This window comes from Cyprinus carpio, unplaced genomic scaffold, assembly GCF_018340385.1.
Source record: "Cyprinus carpio isolate SPL01 unplaced genomic scaffold, ASM1834038v1 S000006530, whole genome shotgun sequence".
Taxonomy (NCBI): Eukaryota; Metazoa; Chordata; class Actinopteri; order Cypriniformes; family Cyprinidae; genus Cyprinus; species Cyprinus carpio.
The window spans coordinates 659,988-673,772 of record NW_024879195.1 but is presented as its reverse complement, the minus strand read 5'-3'; the positions used below and the strand labels follow the sequence as shown (position 1 = coordinate 673,772).

The following is a 13,785-nucleotide window of genomic DNA, read 5'->3' as shown; positions in this document are numbered from 1 at the left end:
TTAGTTAGACGCTAATTCCCTTTAAAATTTAAATATGTCCTGATAATTAAAAGAAAACAGATTAGACAAACTATGATAAATTCTTATTATCTTAAATTTTGGAAAATTCCTATTGTTTTTTACCAAAATTATTTTATTTCGTTGTAAAAACCCCCAAAACTTTTTTCTTTTACTTTAAATTTTAAAGTAAATTTAATTTCAGTATACTTGGTTGTTATGTGTATTAATGCAAGTTAAGGGAGTCAGATGATGTTGCTAAAAGAGTATTATTTTGTGTAATGAAATGTGTTCATAACGTTTAAAGTTACAAAAAACACATATTTTTCCACAATAATGTACATTATGGTTCTCCTCTATGCCCCGCCTTTTGAAACACGTCGATTTTTACAAAGCTCATCGGTCCTGAAAAGCGGTGTAACGCTGATGGGCCAGCATCAATTGTGTTTGATTGCCGAATACTTCAGCGTTGGACGAATGTTTACCGCCCCATACTGTGATCATAGCCGTGTCCCTGTTTTTCTAACAAGTACATGTTATGTTTTCCTACATGTTAATAAAGGATTTGTGGGGGGGGGGGGGGGGGGGCTGTCAACTTTTGATACATCTTGTTTTAAATGGAGTAGCAAAATCTGACGTGTAGCCAAATCGTCAAACCACCGGCGCGTTTGGAAACCAATAAAACCCATTACAAACGAGGCATTTGTGCATCCAGTGGGGACATAATTACTGGTCTTTTACCGTGTCTGGTTGCATCGCACAGCGAAACAAAACCATGTCTGCCTTTTGTGGATTTGGAGAACCGACAAACCAGTGCTACTCTACAGCTGCTTAAAATACTCCACGCGTTGGAATTTATCAGTTGGCAAAAATCCTTTTAAATTTGACAAAACTAGTTACTTACAGACCTGGTGATGTCAGACAACAGCCGCATTGTAGTCTATACTTCTCCAGGAATGCAGAAAACCGTCCTCCATAAAATGCGCAGCCACAGCATAATAATATTTGGGTTGAACTGCTCTGGAAAACTGTTGTAAAATACAACTTAACTACTGAATTTCCAATTCGTGTCCATCTTGTTGGAAGACCAAACAAAGATAGTTTCGCTCATTTTGGCAACAAACACACACAGACCTATTCACAACATGTGTGGTGGTATAACCACTAAAGGTAATGCCTTCTTTCGTTGCGTGAACATGGTAGGCGGCGTTATGCAATTCTTCACCAACATCGTGACATAGACATTTGGGGCCAGTGTTAACATGATCAGTTTTTACGGTTAGGGTGGCGTAAAACGAGTCTTTCACTTTATTATAAATAATATCCTCTTTGGATTTGGAGACGTCAGTATTTGCATATTTAACAAGAATTCTTCTTCAATGCACCAAGAGGCTTGTAACAATCCAAAGGAGAAATGAACCATTAAAATCGCAATCCACTATGACCCCTTTAACCCAAATTAATTGGTAAAACCATTATGTGAGTAACAAGAAGAAACACTAATCTCCCATTTTATTATTGAGTATGTGAAAGCAAAACCACAAGGAAAGACGTCAACAAACAACAATTTACACAAAACAAGTTACAGTGAGTAAATAATCACACTTAACTCACCACTCATTATACAATACCAACAAGTTTATTAATACAAACGAAGGGTGCTTCCTCTTATCTACCTAGAAAAGAAAGGTTAAAAAAGCGCTACACTATGTCTACTAAGATTGAATCCACGACATCCCAGGTCAGTTTTAACAGATCCACTTGGAGACACAGTTACTGACTGCTCAGACTGTGCAAGCACAACGCTGACCATAAACACCTAAAAGAGAGAAAACTTGCTTTACACAATCAATTGAACTACAATACTGAGGAAACAGGATTGGATGTTACACTTGTAAGGGTCTGCAGAGAGCTGGCTTCTGCCGTAAATCACCCGCCCCTAAACGAAAAACACTTACCTGTGGTACAGCCCCCAACAGCAAGAGGCGCTTTAGTTGATAACATTGTCTCAGCCTCTTCAGATAAATCACTCATTTACCAGTTGGTGTAAATAGGAAAATATGGCAGTTTAGTTTTGTGTTGATATATTTGCTCATGCTGGTGACAACACAGAGTGCCGCAAATCAAACAAAACCTAGAGTGGCGTTTTTTTTTTTTTTTTTGTTTTTTTTTTTATCATGAAAGGAGGTCCCTCTTCTGGGATCTAATTAATTCTGAAATGGTGGTCAATTGTGGCACCCAAGGTTGTTACCTATTACAATTTAGGCAGATTAATTTAATAAAAAATATAACTTGATTTACAAACGCTAAAACATCACCTGGACCCCTTCAGTTCAGTCTCTGCTGTATGTATTTATTTATTTGCTTTGAATTTTGTGCCATATTTACTGTGGAATTAATGTCACGTTTTAATATGGAAAGGATTTGCAATGTATAACTTTGTTTTAGAAGTGAAAAAAATGTGTTCATGTGGTTCGGGTAGGGGTTTGTACAGTTCCTGTTGCATGTTGTAGCACAGTGCCATCCACGAGCACAGGTAATACACAGCTGTGTCCCTCAGTGTTTGAAGGTTTTTTTCCTGTTAAAATAACTGTGGTTGCTGATGGATTTCAGAAAGAGAACTGAATCTTTATTTTTGCGAGAATCTTTGACATCATTGCTACTGTAATTGTATAAATATCCAATTTCACATTCCATCGGTGTTCCACCTTGAATGTCCTGATCCAGGTTTTATAGTAGCCCCACGTCCCTGAAGGCTGAATATCATTGATCTTACAGGTATAGTAATGCGTTTTCCCCTGGTTTTACGTACCTTTACGAGGAGGGGCTGATCCATCTCAATGCAGAAAAGACCTACGGACAACAAAAAAAAAAATTTCAGTAGTACATGAATGGCCTATTTTCTCAAGGCTCCTATGTTTATGTTGCAGTTATTTTACATTAATGGGAAAAAAAAAATAAACTAACCATTTGCCAACAAAGCGAAATTACTGAACCCTACACATAGGCGTCCGGATAAAAATGCTCATTTGAGAAAGAAAATTTCAAACGGCACTTAGAGGCTTATTGTCTATGAACGGTACCAACTTTTATATATATATAGTATATATATATACAGTTTCAGACGCTACGTCCTCTCATCTGCGCCTCTTCTCTCTCTCATCTCTTATATATATATATATATATTCTACAGTACTATCGCTCACAGGGTGGCGCTGCTAAAACAAGCCGTGCTGAGGTAAAGTACATGATCTGCTTGTATTTTTTCACTGTGCTATGGCTTTGTAAAAACGCCACAGAGTGCTTTTATTTATGCTCTGTGTGCTCTTGTTAAGGGTGGAGATTTGCATTGATTCAAACATCTGATATTAGTTTCTTATTGTACTTATTACTTGATAAATGCTAAATTATTTGTCCTGCTTTTTGTATAACGTGATTTTTAAAAGCAAGTCTTGAAAGTCTGGTCTTTTGTTGGTTATAATGGTGTCTATCTAAATCCTGGTTTCGTGGAAAAAAAAAAATCTCACTGCACTCACACGATAATAGACATGGTTTACAATTGGAATTGTATAATTACACTGTAATTGAGTGGAAATGTGCAGTTGTTACCTTAAAGAATTATTTATACCTTATCCTTAACCACAAACCAATAACTTTTGTTGGTTATAGTCCAGTTATAATAATTTCGAGTTGAATAAAACCAATTAGCTGATGTTCATGTTGTTTAATGTGTTTTAGACTATTTATTGTGTACGAGCGGTGGTATACACCAGCTGAGTCCCTCAGTTCTCAAAATTCTTCCCTGTAGAAACACTGTGGTTTGGATTTGAAGTGATAACTGATCTTGTTTTTGACTGAAGTATGTAGTTCCATTGCTACCCACCACTACAAAGATATCCGAGCCATTCCATGCCTTTTTCATTTGGTTGACGGATCCAATACAATGCAATAGCTTGATTTCTTAAAATCCCTGCAAGAATGGAGAATGATTCTGAGGGGTTTTCACAAAACCATAGATGGAGGTTGAGTGAGCTCAACACAGAAACACCACCGTAAAATTGCAATGAAAGAATTTGTTATAAATTATGTGGGCCCCTTAAAACTTCTGTTACAGTTATGAGCTTATTTCAATGTACACTCCCATTTTACTTGCTCCAAATTAGGTCACTAGTATATATATATATATAAAAAAAGAATAAATAAATAAAAAACCTCGGCCTTTAAATGATAATTACGAGTTTAATTTTATATAGTTATATAATTAATGAGTTATATTATTAGTATCCATACCCAATCAATTTTAGTTTAAATTTAGTAATAATTTATTTTAAATAAATTGTTAATATATACAAGATTGTTTGGAATCATAATAACTGTAGAATCAATAAATAAATGCCTTTCAAAATGACTGTGACCTTAACAGGTTTGAATCTCGAGTTGCTGCTGTATAAGTTTCCTGTGTGACTGCCACTGATACAAGCAAGATAATTTCTTTATTTGTCCTATTTTATGAAACAAGTATTTTTTTCACCTGTAAAAGCAGTTACATTCATAATATTCTTTAATCTCTTAACCTTTACGCAAAACCTTTAACCAAGGGCTTGTGATTGGCGTGTGCGCCAGTGATGTCAACACATTCATCGCATGCAATTTTGCTCCACAAACTCATGGCATAAAGTCTGAGTTGACACAAGAAAGTTGATGACCAGCCATCATGGTACCAACCAAAGCCAGATTGCGAGTTATTTGTTTTTTGTCAACTCAAAACTAATCCCTGGAACAAAACTCTGAATTATGTTTCATCTGCCAAACACGAACACGAACATTGGGCCCCCAGCCAATACTCCAAACACACAAAGGATACAACACAACAAACCAGAGAGAAATAAGGGTAAGGAGCGCAATATAAAGGGACTAGAGCCACATGCAGGATCAGGTGAGCACAATCAAGTAAATGAGAGATAGACAAGAGGAAGTCACGTGGCCAACATAACAAAGACAAAGCACATGTGCCCCACGCCCCCATAATAAGACACGCTTTTTAAAAAAAAGGAAAGAATAGCATGATGATTGATTTTTTTCAGGAGCAGGACCCTGAAATTTGGTGTTTTGATAAATATGAAGGCCCTATTTAGAGATTCTTCATTGGTCATTTGAGGATGCATATGCATGTTTTTATTTTGTAGCCTTTTTTTTAATTTTCTTCATTCTTTTTTTATATTTTTGTTATTTTAAACACTGCATAGCAATTTGCTAAAATAAAACTGCAGAAAACCTCTTTATATTATCTTTTGTATATTCTAGGTCCTTTTAATTTGGATGTTTATCAACACAAAAATTATATAGCTTGAAAGATTTTAAAAAAATGTGCCAAATAAATCATTATACCAAAAACTTCACAACAGACACCTCTTGCGTAATAAAACAGCATCCGAGCCACAACTAATTTTTTTATGAAACATGATTAAATACAAATTCTGTCAGTATTGCCATTTTACTTTGTTGTTTCCTCTGTCAATGCCATCGCAAGAAACAGTCAAGCCTCTACAACGAGTTGATGTTTTGTTCCTGAATATTTCAGTTTTTGAGTGAATCACTCACTGGTTCATAAAGACTTGTAACTTGTCGCCACCTATTGGCGAAACTATGCTAACCTGCCCAGGACAGTGCCCACCCCAGTAAATTCTGCCATACACCAATGCTGACAGTCCTGTCTGACGAACACGCCAAACAAGCAGGGTGATACAAATGTTGAAAAAGCCTCAGGGATCATGGTCTGTATATCAGCATATTGTGATGAGTGTTCAAGCACTAAGAAATTAACTTTTATAAACACTAAGATTGAGTTTTCCAGCCATCTGCCATATAGGTATGAAGAAGTTTTTTTTTGTATTGCTTTGGTCCCTGAAACTCATTTCACTGTGTTATTGACAATAATACACAGCAGTGTCTTCAGTCTTTGGGACGCCTGTTTCATCTTTTGGTACCCGTCATATCTGGGACCATTGTGAACCTGACCTGGACTGGACTTGGGATAGAAGATGCTAATGAAGAGGCTAAATGGTGTGAAGGCAATCCCACTCCGTCCTTTTCCAGGGATTTCTCTCACAACAGCTGCAGCACAGCTACTGAATGAAAATTCAGAGGATGTGCAGACCAGCTGTAAAGATTCACCTGGTCTTTTAACCACAGTTTGAGACTGAGTCAAATGTCACCCCCGTTTATGTTTCTGTTTTCTTGTTTAGGTTTGTTTATGTTCTGTTTCTGGTCCGGTTTTTACTTATTTGTCCCATATTCCTGTCTTCGTTTAGTTTGAATTTGTTCCATTGATTTCATGTGTTCCATTGTTCCATTGTTTCACTGTGTTCCTCCCAATTCCCTCAATTGTCTGTGTATTTAAGGTCCTGTCCGTTCAGTCAGTGTTTGTCGGGTCTTACTCATTATGTTGTGTTTTTTCCTGCTCATTTGTCCAGTGTGGATGCATCCTGTGTTTGGATTGTATTAAAACTGTTTGCGCTATTCCTTGTTTCCATCGTTCCTCTCCAACACAGAGTGGGACAAGAGCAGGCTGATTCCCCCCTAATTCAATACCCCCCCCCCCCCCCCCCAACCCCCCCCATAATTAATACCTGGTAACATACATTTAAATACATTGTCATAAAGTGAAATGAGTTGAGGCACAATTATTGTCAAAAAACCTCTGAAAATTATTGTATTATTTTATTACGCGGCATCGCGTTAGCACTCGTTAGCTTGTCATTAGCGTTTCCATTTGTGGCCTATCGCTGTTTCCTTTTCTCCTCTCCTCTCTCTCGCTACTCTCTCTCCGATTTTTCACAAGGTCCTCAAACAACTGTCTGTAAGAATCTTTCATCAAGCATGGTGAGTAATGATTCTCTCCCTGCGATTTGTTATTTGCACGATTCTTGCCACATTTGCACGTATAGTGTTTATCTATCTCTGTCTGTGACGACGGGATTCACATGTGATAAATGCAGGGAAATAGTTAGGCTGACGGAGAAGCACTTTCTCTTGTCTCTTTCAGAATTACAGACACGCCATCCAAAACTTTAATGAGGACAGTATAAGAATGTGAGGGCTCTAGATAAGGCTTTGGATGCGTCTAGCTCAGGGAGTCCCTGTACATTGTTCGGTTCCGGTAACAGGGCCTTTGCAGCAGGGCAACTGGGTGACTGTGTGAGACGGCATAGTCGTGGGTTCTAAACACCACTCTTCTTTGTTCCGATCACAAAACATTAAACAGGTTCTCCCCACTCAGTGAAGCACCCACTGAGAAACCTGATATAAGTGCTCTAGTTATTGGCGATTTCTATATTGTGTATGGAACGTGAAAAATAGAGACACCAGCCACCATAGTTTCAATGTTTACCGGGAGCCAGAGCGCCTGACATCTTATCCAAATTTAAAAAACAATCAGCTTCGCAAATTCGAAAAGAGCTAATGCCTAAACATTAAATACAGTAAGATTGTTATTCACGCCGGCGTTAATAATGTTCGACTTCGTCAGTCAGAGATCACTAAAAATACAACATAAAGAGGTGTTGTGAACTTGCAAGCACAATGTCAGACACTTAATATGCTCTGGTCCCCTCCCTGCTTTACTGTGGTGATGAGATACATAGCAGATTGTCATCCCCCCCCCCCCCCCCCCCCCACTCAATGGCTGGATGTCTAAGTGGTGCTCGCAGAATAACATAGGTTTCATAGTACAATTTGACGAAGCTTTTGGGGCAGACCCTGACCTGTTGAAAAGAGATGGTCTTCATCCCTTCCTAGGGGTGGTGCCGCTCTTCTCTCTAGCCAATATGGCACATATCCTTAGAGTTTTGTACTTGACTAACTGGGGCCCAGGTCAGGAAGCCAGACAGACTGGACTAAACCTGTCTTCTGTCTCACGTCACAGAAGTCAGTTAATTTCTCAGCACATAGAGACTCTTTCACCTAGATAGATATCAACACTATAGAGACTGTGTCTGTTCCCCGGGCTAGAGAAAATTACAAAAAACATCCAAACCAATTTTAGAGCAACAATTTAATTGAGGTTCAACAAATAAAAAAACAGATGCAATACGGATAAACAAATAATAAAGCTTGGTTTACTGAATATCAGGCCCCTTTATACGAAAGCACTTTTTGTAAATAATATGATCACTGATCATAATCTACTGTAGATGCAGTCTTTTTGACAGAAACCTGGCTAAAACCTGATGATTTTACATTATTTTAAATGAGTCTACCCCCCAAGATTACTGTTATAAACATGAGCCACGTCCACAAAAGCGTAAAGGGGGAGGTGTTGCGTCAATTTATAACAATGTTTTCAGGATTTCTCAGAGGGCAGGCTTCAAGCATAAATATTTGAAGTAAAATGTTGCTTCATATAACATTATCCAGAGAAACAAATGTTAATGATAAATCCCCTGTTATGTTTTTACTGGCTACAGGCCACCAGGGGCCACCATACAGAACTTTATTAAGAGTTTGCTGATTTTACATCCGAGTTAGTGCTGGCCTGCAGATAAAGTTTTAATTGTTGGTGATTTTAATATCCATGTTGAATAATGAAAAGGATGCATTGGGATCAACATTTATGAGACATTCTGAACTCAGGGTGTGAGTGTACAAAAGTCTCAGGACCTACTCATTGTCGAAATCATACTCTAGATTAAATAATGTATATGGAATTGATGTTGATGGTGTTGAAATTATGCAGCCAAGTGATGAGATCTCCAGATCATTATTTAGTTTTTTTGCAAACTTCATATAGCTAAAACTGTAATTTCTAATTTCTGTTACAAGCTATGTGTAGAACCATCACTTCTACCACAAAAAGACTGCCTTTGTAAGTACATCTTACCTGATGTATCCCAATCCCTTAGCATATCCCAAAACTCAGAACAACTTGATGATGTAACAGAAGAAACTATGACTCTCTCTTTTCTTAGCATTTTAAATATGTTGCTCCTTTTACGCTTAGGGAAGGTTAAGGAAAACAGTCTGACACCCTGGTATAATGAGCACACTCGCACCCTAAAGAGAGCAGCCCGGAAAATGGAGCGCAGCTGGAGGAAAACAAAACTAGAGGTATTTCGTATTGCTTGGAGGGAAAGTAAAACCTATCCTACAGAAAAGCATTAAAAACTTGCTAGATCTGATTACTTTGTCTTCTCTTTTCAGGGAGGAAAACAAAACATAACCCCAGGTATTTATTCAATACAGTGGCTAAATTAACGAAAAATAAAGCATCAACAAGTGTTGAAATTTCCCAACATCACAGCAGTTCTTGTTCTTCTTGTTCGTCCATCACAGTTGATGATGACCACGTTTTGTCATTTTATTGGGTTTTGATGAGTGCGCAGATGGCTGAAGAGGCCAATGCCGAGCCCGGAATTCCCTGTGACCACACTGCGACAGGTCAGGGAAGAATAGAGCTCTGAGGTAAAGCCACATGTCCTTCAGTAGTAGATTTGCGCTGCTGCCTCTTCAAGCTAGCACAGGGCTTCTCCCTGCCCTCTCACACAGAGGACTGCACGATCCTTGGAAGTTTCTTCTCCAGGCAGGGCGCCGTCCTGTGCTACGGGATTCCCTAGCTTTTCAGACGAGTCCACCAGATCTTCAAGGAAGCTTTAAGGTGTATAGATCATTGGCTTGCCTTAGTTGGGGGACACTTCATTTACAGCGATATCGTTGACTTGATGCCAAATTATTGCACAGATACGATTTAAAATGAATTGAGCTGCCATGATGACATCACTGAATTCAATGATGAACTGCCTTTAACTGTCATTTTGCATTATTGACACACTAGTTTTCCTAAGTAATGTTGTTCAAGTTGCTTTCACCACAATCTTTTTTGTTTAAAGGCACTATATAAATAAAGGTGATCTTGACTCCTGACTATATTATTTTGCAATGGTAGGGCAGGCTCTAAGACACCCTAATAAAACCGATAAAATCAAAAGCAATTATAAAGTACATGATTCCGCAGGACTTGAAGAGCTCTTTAGTTGGTCTCAGAATGACCCACCTGTTTATATAAGGAAGAAAGATTTGCCATCAGTACCTTACGTGAACCAATTAAATTCAAATGACAACTATACAAAATGAAAATGTCCCTAAATTAAAATGACAAAATTGAAGTTTTTGCTTATTGTACTGTAAATGAGTGATTAAAACCCATTAAATATATACTGTTTGTTTTTTTTTAAATCTATTTTAAGAATGAAAGGTGAAAAATGTTATCATAGAAATCTTTACATTACATGAGCAATTCACAGATCTCAAAGCAGCACTACATAAAGTATTTCCTTCTCAACATTTCTCTCAGGAGATAATTTTGTTTTTTACCTTCCCAAAATTAACTGACAATAACGGTAATACAACTGTGACCAACATTAAGGTAAGTGAGTGATGCATAGCCAAGTTATGGCTTATAGCAGGAATTTGATGCTTTGTATTTCAGTTTCATCTAAGTGCCACACCTCACTGCAGAGAGTTAGTGAACACACACAACCAGAGCAGGGGGTAGCCATTCTTGCAGTCCAGACACCTAGGATCAGTGACTTGCGCAAGGGCACCTCATTTGTGGGTATTAAGAGGGGAAGAGAAGCGCTTGCTTTCATGTCTCCAATACTTTTTACAAAACTGCAAAACACAAGAATATAATTGGTGATGAAGCGACATCTAAGGCTGCTGCTTCAAATTTATAAAACAATTGTTTTTTTTTTTTGTTTTTTTTATAATTGTAATAAAAACTTTCTGCCTCTTCTTGGTCAAGAAAACAAACGCGATGGTCCTAAACAGGCAACTAAGACTGCTTGGAAATGTCAACCGCTACAGTCTGCGAGCAAACGTGAAGTTTTTTGTATTGCTTTGACAATGAACTCTGTCACTTTGACTCTCTAGTGCAGTCATACACATCAGTGGCTTCAGTCTTGAGGCTCGTTCATCTGTAGATACAGTTGACTGCTGCGAATCATCTCTGCAGACAACTGGTGAACCTGCCCTGGACGGACTGGGAATAGTAAGTGAAAGTGAAGTGACATTCAGGCCAAGTATGGTTACCCATACTCAGAATTTCGTGCTCTGCATTTAACCCATCCGCAGTGCACAACACACAGAGCATTGACCACACCCACACACACACTGTGAAAACACACACCCGGAAGCAGTGGGCCTCCATTTATATGCTGCGGACCCAGGGAGGCAGTTGGGGCCTTCTGGGCAGTTCGATGCCCTGCTCTCAAGGGCCACCTAAGTAATGGAGTTGAAGTGTGAGACAGAGAGAGACTGTAACATGCCACCCACTCCCCCCACCCACAATTCCTGCCGGCTCCGAGCGCTCGAACTCACAACCCGTCGAATTGGTGAGTCCGAACCTCTCTAAACAATTAGGACCAAGACTTCCCAGTTAGTAGATTGGGAGAACTAGATGTGTGCCAATAGTTGAAAACACAATAAAGTACTGTACCATGGTGCCTTTCTCAATACAGCTGCCCATAGGAGCTGCTGAATTGCTAAATCCAGAGGCAGTACAGACCAGACGAAAAGATTCACCGTGTCTTTTTACCACATCATTCAGACTGAGTGAATGTTGGAAAATAATTATCTGTGGAAGAGAGAGCAATATAATAAAACTGAGAAGTCAGCCACAAGTTTAAAAATAAGACTTAAGCCAATAGTGAGCTTGTCGAAGAATGTGATGCCAATGATAACATCATTCATATTATTCAAGAATGAGTTACAGAACCATGCTAAAAATAATACTAACATGAGTAAATTGATCATTGTTGTCATTGTTGATTTATGCTCTTCTACAAGAACCCTAGTCAGTGAACACGCTATATGGCAAAATGGGCACACTTATAGGAATTAAATTTTTTGAGAAGGACCTTACTCCTCCTCCATATTCTGCATTTAGTTTTCTACCTGTGCCCACAGAAAAAAAACATGGATACAAAAAATTGGTAAATGCAGTGGATAAAAACATATTGGGCACTTAGATTTAAAGTCCCCCCCCCCCCCCCCCCCCCCCCAAGCAACCATGAGTTTGTAATTTTGATGGACATTTATGAGAGGGATGTTGTGTACTGATATGTGATCCTGATTCAGGTGCTCTTTCTTCAGGTTTTTGTCCACGCAAAAGCGGTGGACTGTTTGCGTCCCTATGACTCTCTTGCCGCAGTAGATGGTGGACACTAATGTTGCAGTCTGAAAGTTGTCTTACCGTGTAGAAACACTGCTATCGGCGGTTGTGTCCCTGGGTGAAACTGAGCTTCTTTTTTTTTTTTATTATTATTGAGTTATTATTTGTGTTATGAGTCTTTAATGTTATAGTACCACCATCACTACAAATATATCCGAGCCATTCCAGTGCTTTTTCAGTGGGTTGACGGAGTGTCCAGTGATGCAATAGCCTTGATTCTGAAATCCTGCACTGGAGATGGGGGAGTCAATGATTCTTGATGTTTCACACAACCTAGATGCCGAAGCTAATTGAGCTTCCAACACAGAAACAACCGCCCCTGAAAATAAAAATGAAAGAATGTGTTTATTATTAGTTTATGGTTCAAAACTGTTCTGTGTAGCATTTTCACGGCTTTATAATTTTAATGAAGCATCAGTAAAAGAATCAGCAGGAAGCAGCTGCTGCCAGCCAGAAGCTAGAGCTGAATGGAAAAGATCATGATTTGGTACTTAAGTGAATGCTATTTTTTGATGTTTTCCTACGGACCCTCAGATTCCAGTTTTGTATAAATGGAAGATGAAAAGTTACATACAGACAAACAAGATTTAATTGTCAAGGACAAACAAAACAATTCTTTTCTCATTAAACTGATTTTATGTCATTATGTTTGTCATTAATTTTGGGCGAAAACATTTCTACTCTCCCTTAAAACATTGTTGTACTAACATGTTTTGCAATTTGTAGCTTTTTGAATTAGATTATTTCAAACTGTCCTGACACACAAAAAATGGGTCGCATTCATAAAGAGTATATACAGATGTCTTTTTTAAAGGGGTCAGGGTGGTTGTATCACGGTGGTCACGTTGTAAGTGACATTTTCAGTCTTCATTTATAGTGGGGTAACGTTTCCAGGCTGTGAGGGTTCGGTGTACGTGAGGTTGTGATTCCGGTCGAAGGTGTCACTGTGGGGCAGAAATAATACATCGATTTGAATCAAATCAAAGAGAGTAAATGGTTCAAGCTGACAACACTGATTCATCAAGAAACAAATCTCCATTGGGTTTTGCTTCAAGAGACACAGGGAGTTAAACACAACTACTTTTGGTTTGCAGGTACAAAAAACCGCAAAGTAAACTGGCCTCTGAAGTGTAAAGCTGTAACCGAACCGTGTGTGTTACTGAACGGTTGTTCAACACTTGCCAATTGGGGCGGTTGTCCGGAATATCAGCCACGTCATTGTGCAGCCAAATACTTATCCCCAAACAACAGCCTTGCTCATGTGGTATTGCGTTAAATTTCAATCAACAGTAAAGTAATATTTTCTATATGTTTTACTCATTCTATCATTTATCATCTATAAATCTATTTCAAGTATATAGACTTGTATTGCAGTAATGTGTATTATTAATAGTATTATTTTCATTGGTAGGTAGACCTATTTAAGTCAGTTTGTGCGAATAAATTTACCTTGTGTTTTCAAATGCTTAATTTAAAAATCTAATCTAACCTTGTGTATAAAAATCATATATAACTACCAGCCTACTTTTGTATGGTTTTGAGGATGCATTTAATAAAAGTTC

At 38.3% G+C, this 13,785-nt stretch overlaps 1 pseudogene; it reads right to left on the bottom strand.

Annotated features, from left to right (window-relative positions):
• The window catches only part of LOC122143901, a 355,125-nt pseudogene extending 343,311 nt beyond the window's left edge, over nt 1-11,814 (bottom strand).
• Between the last annotated feature and the right edge of the window lie 1,971 nt (nt 11,815-13,785).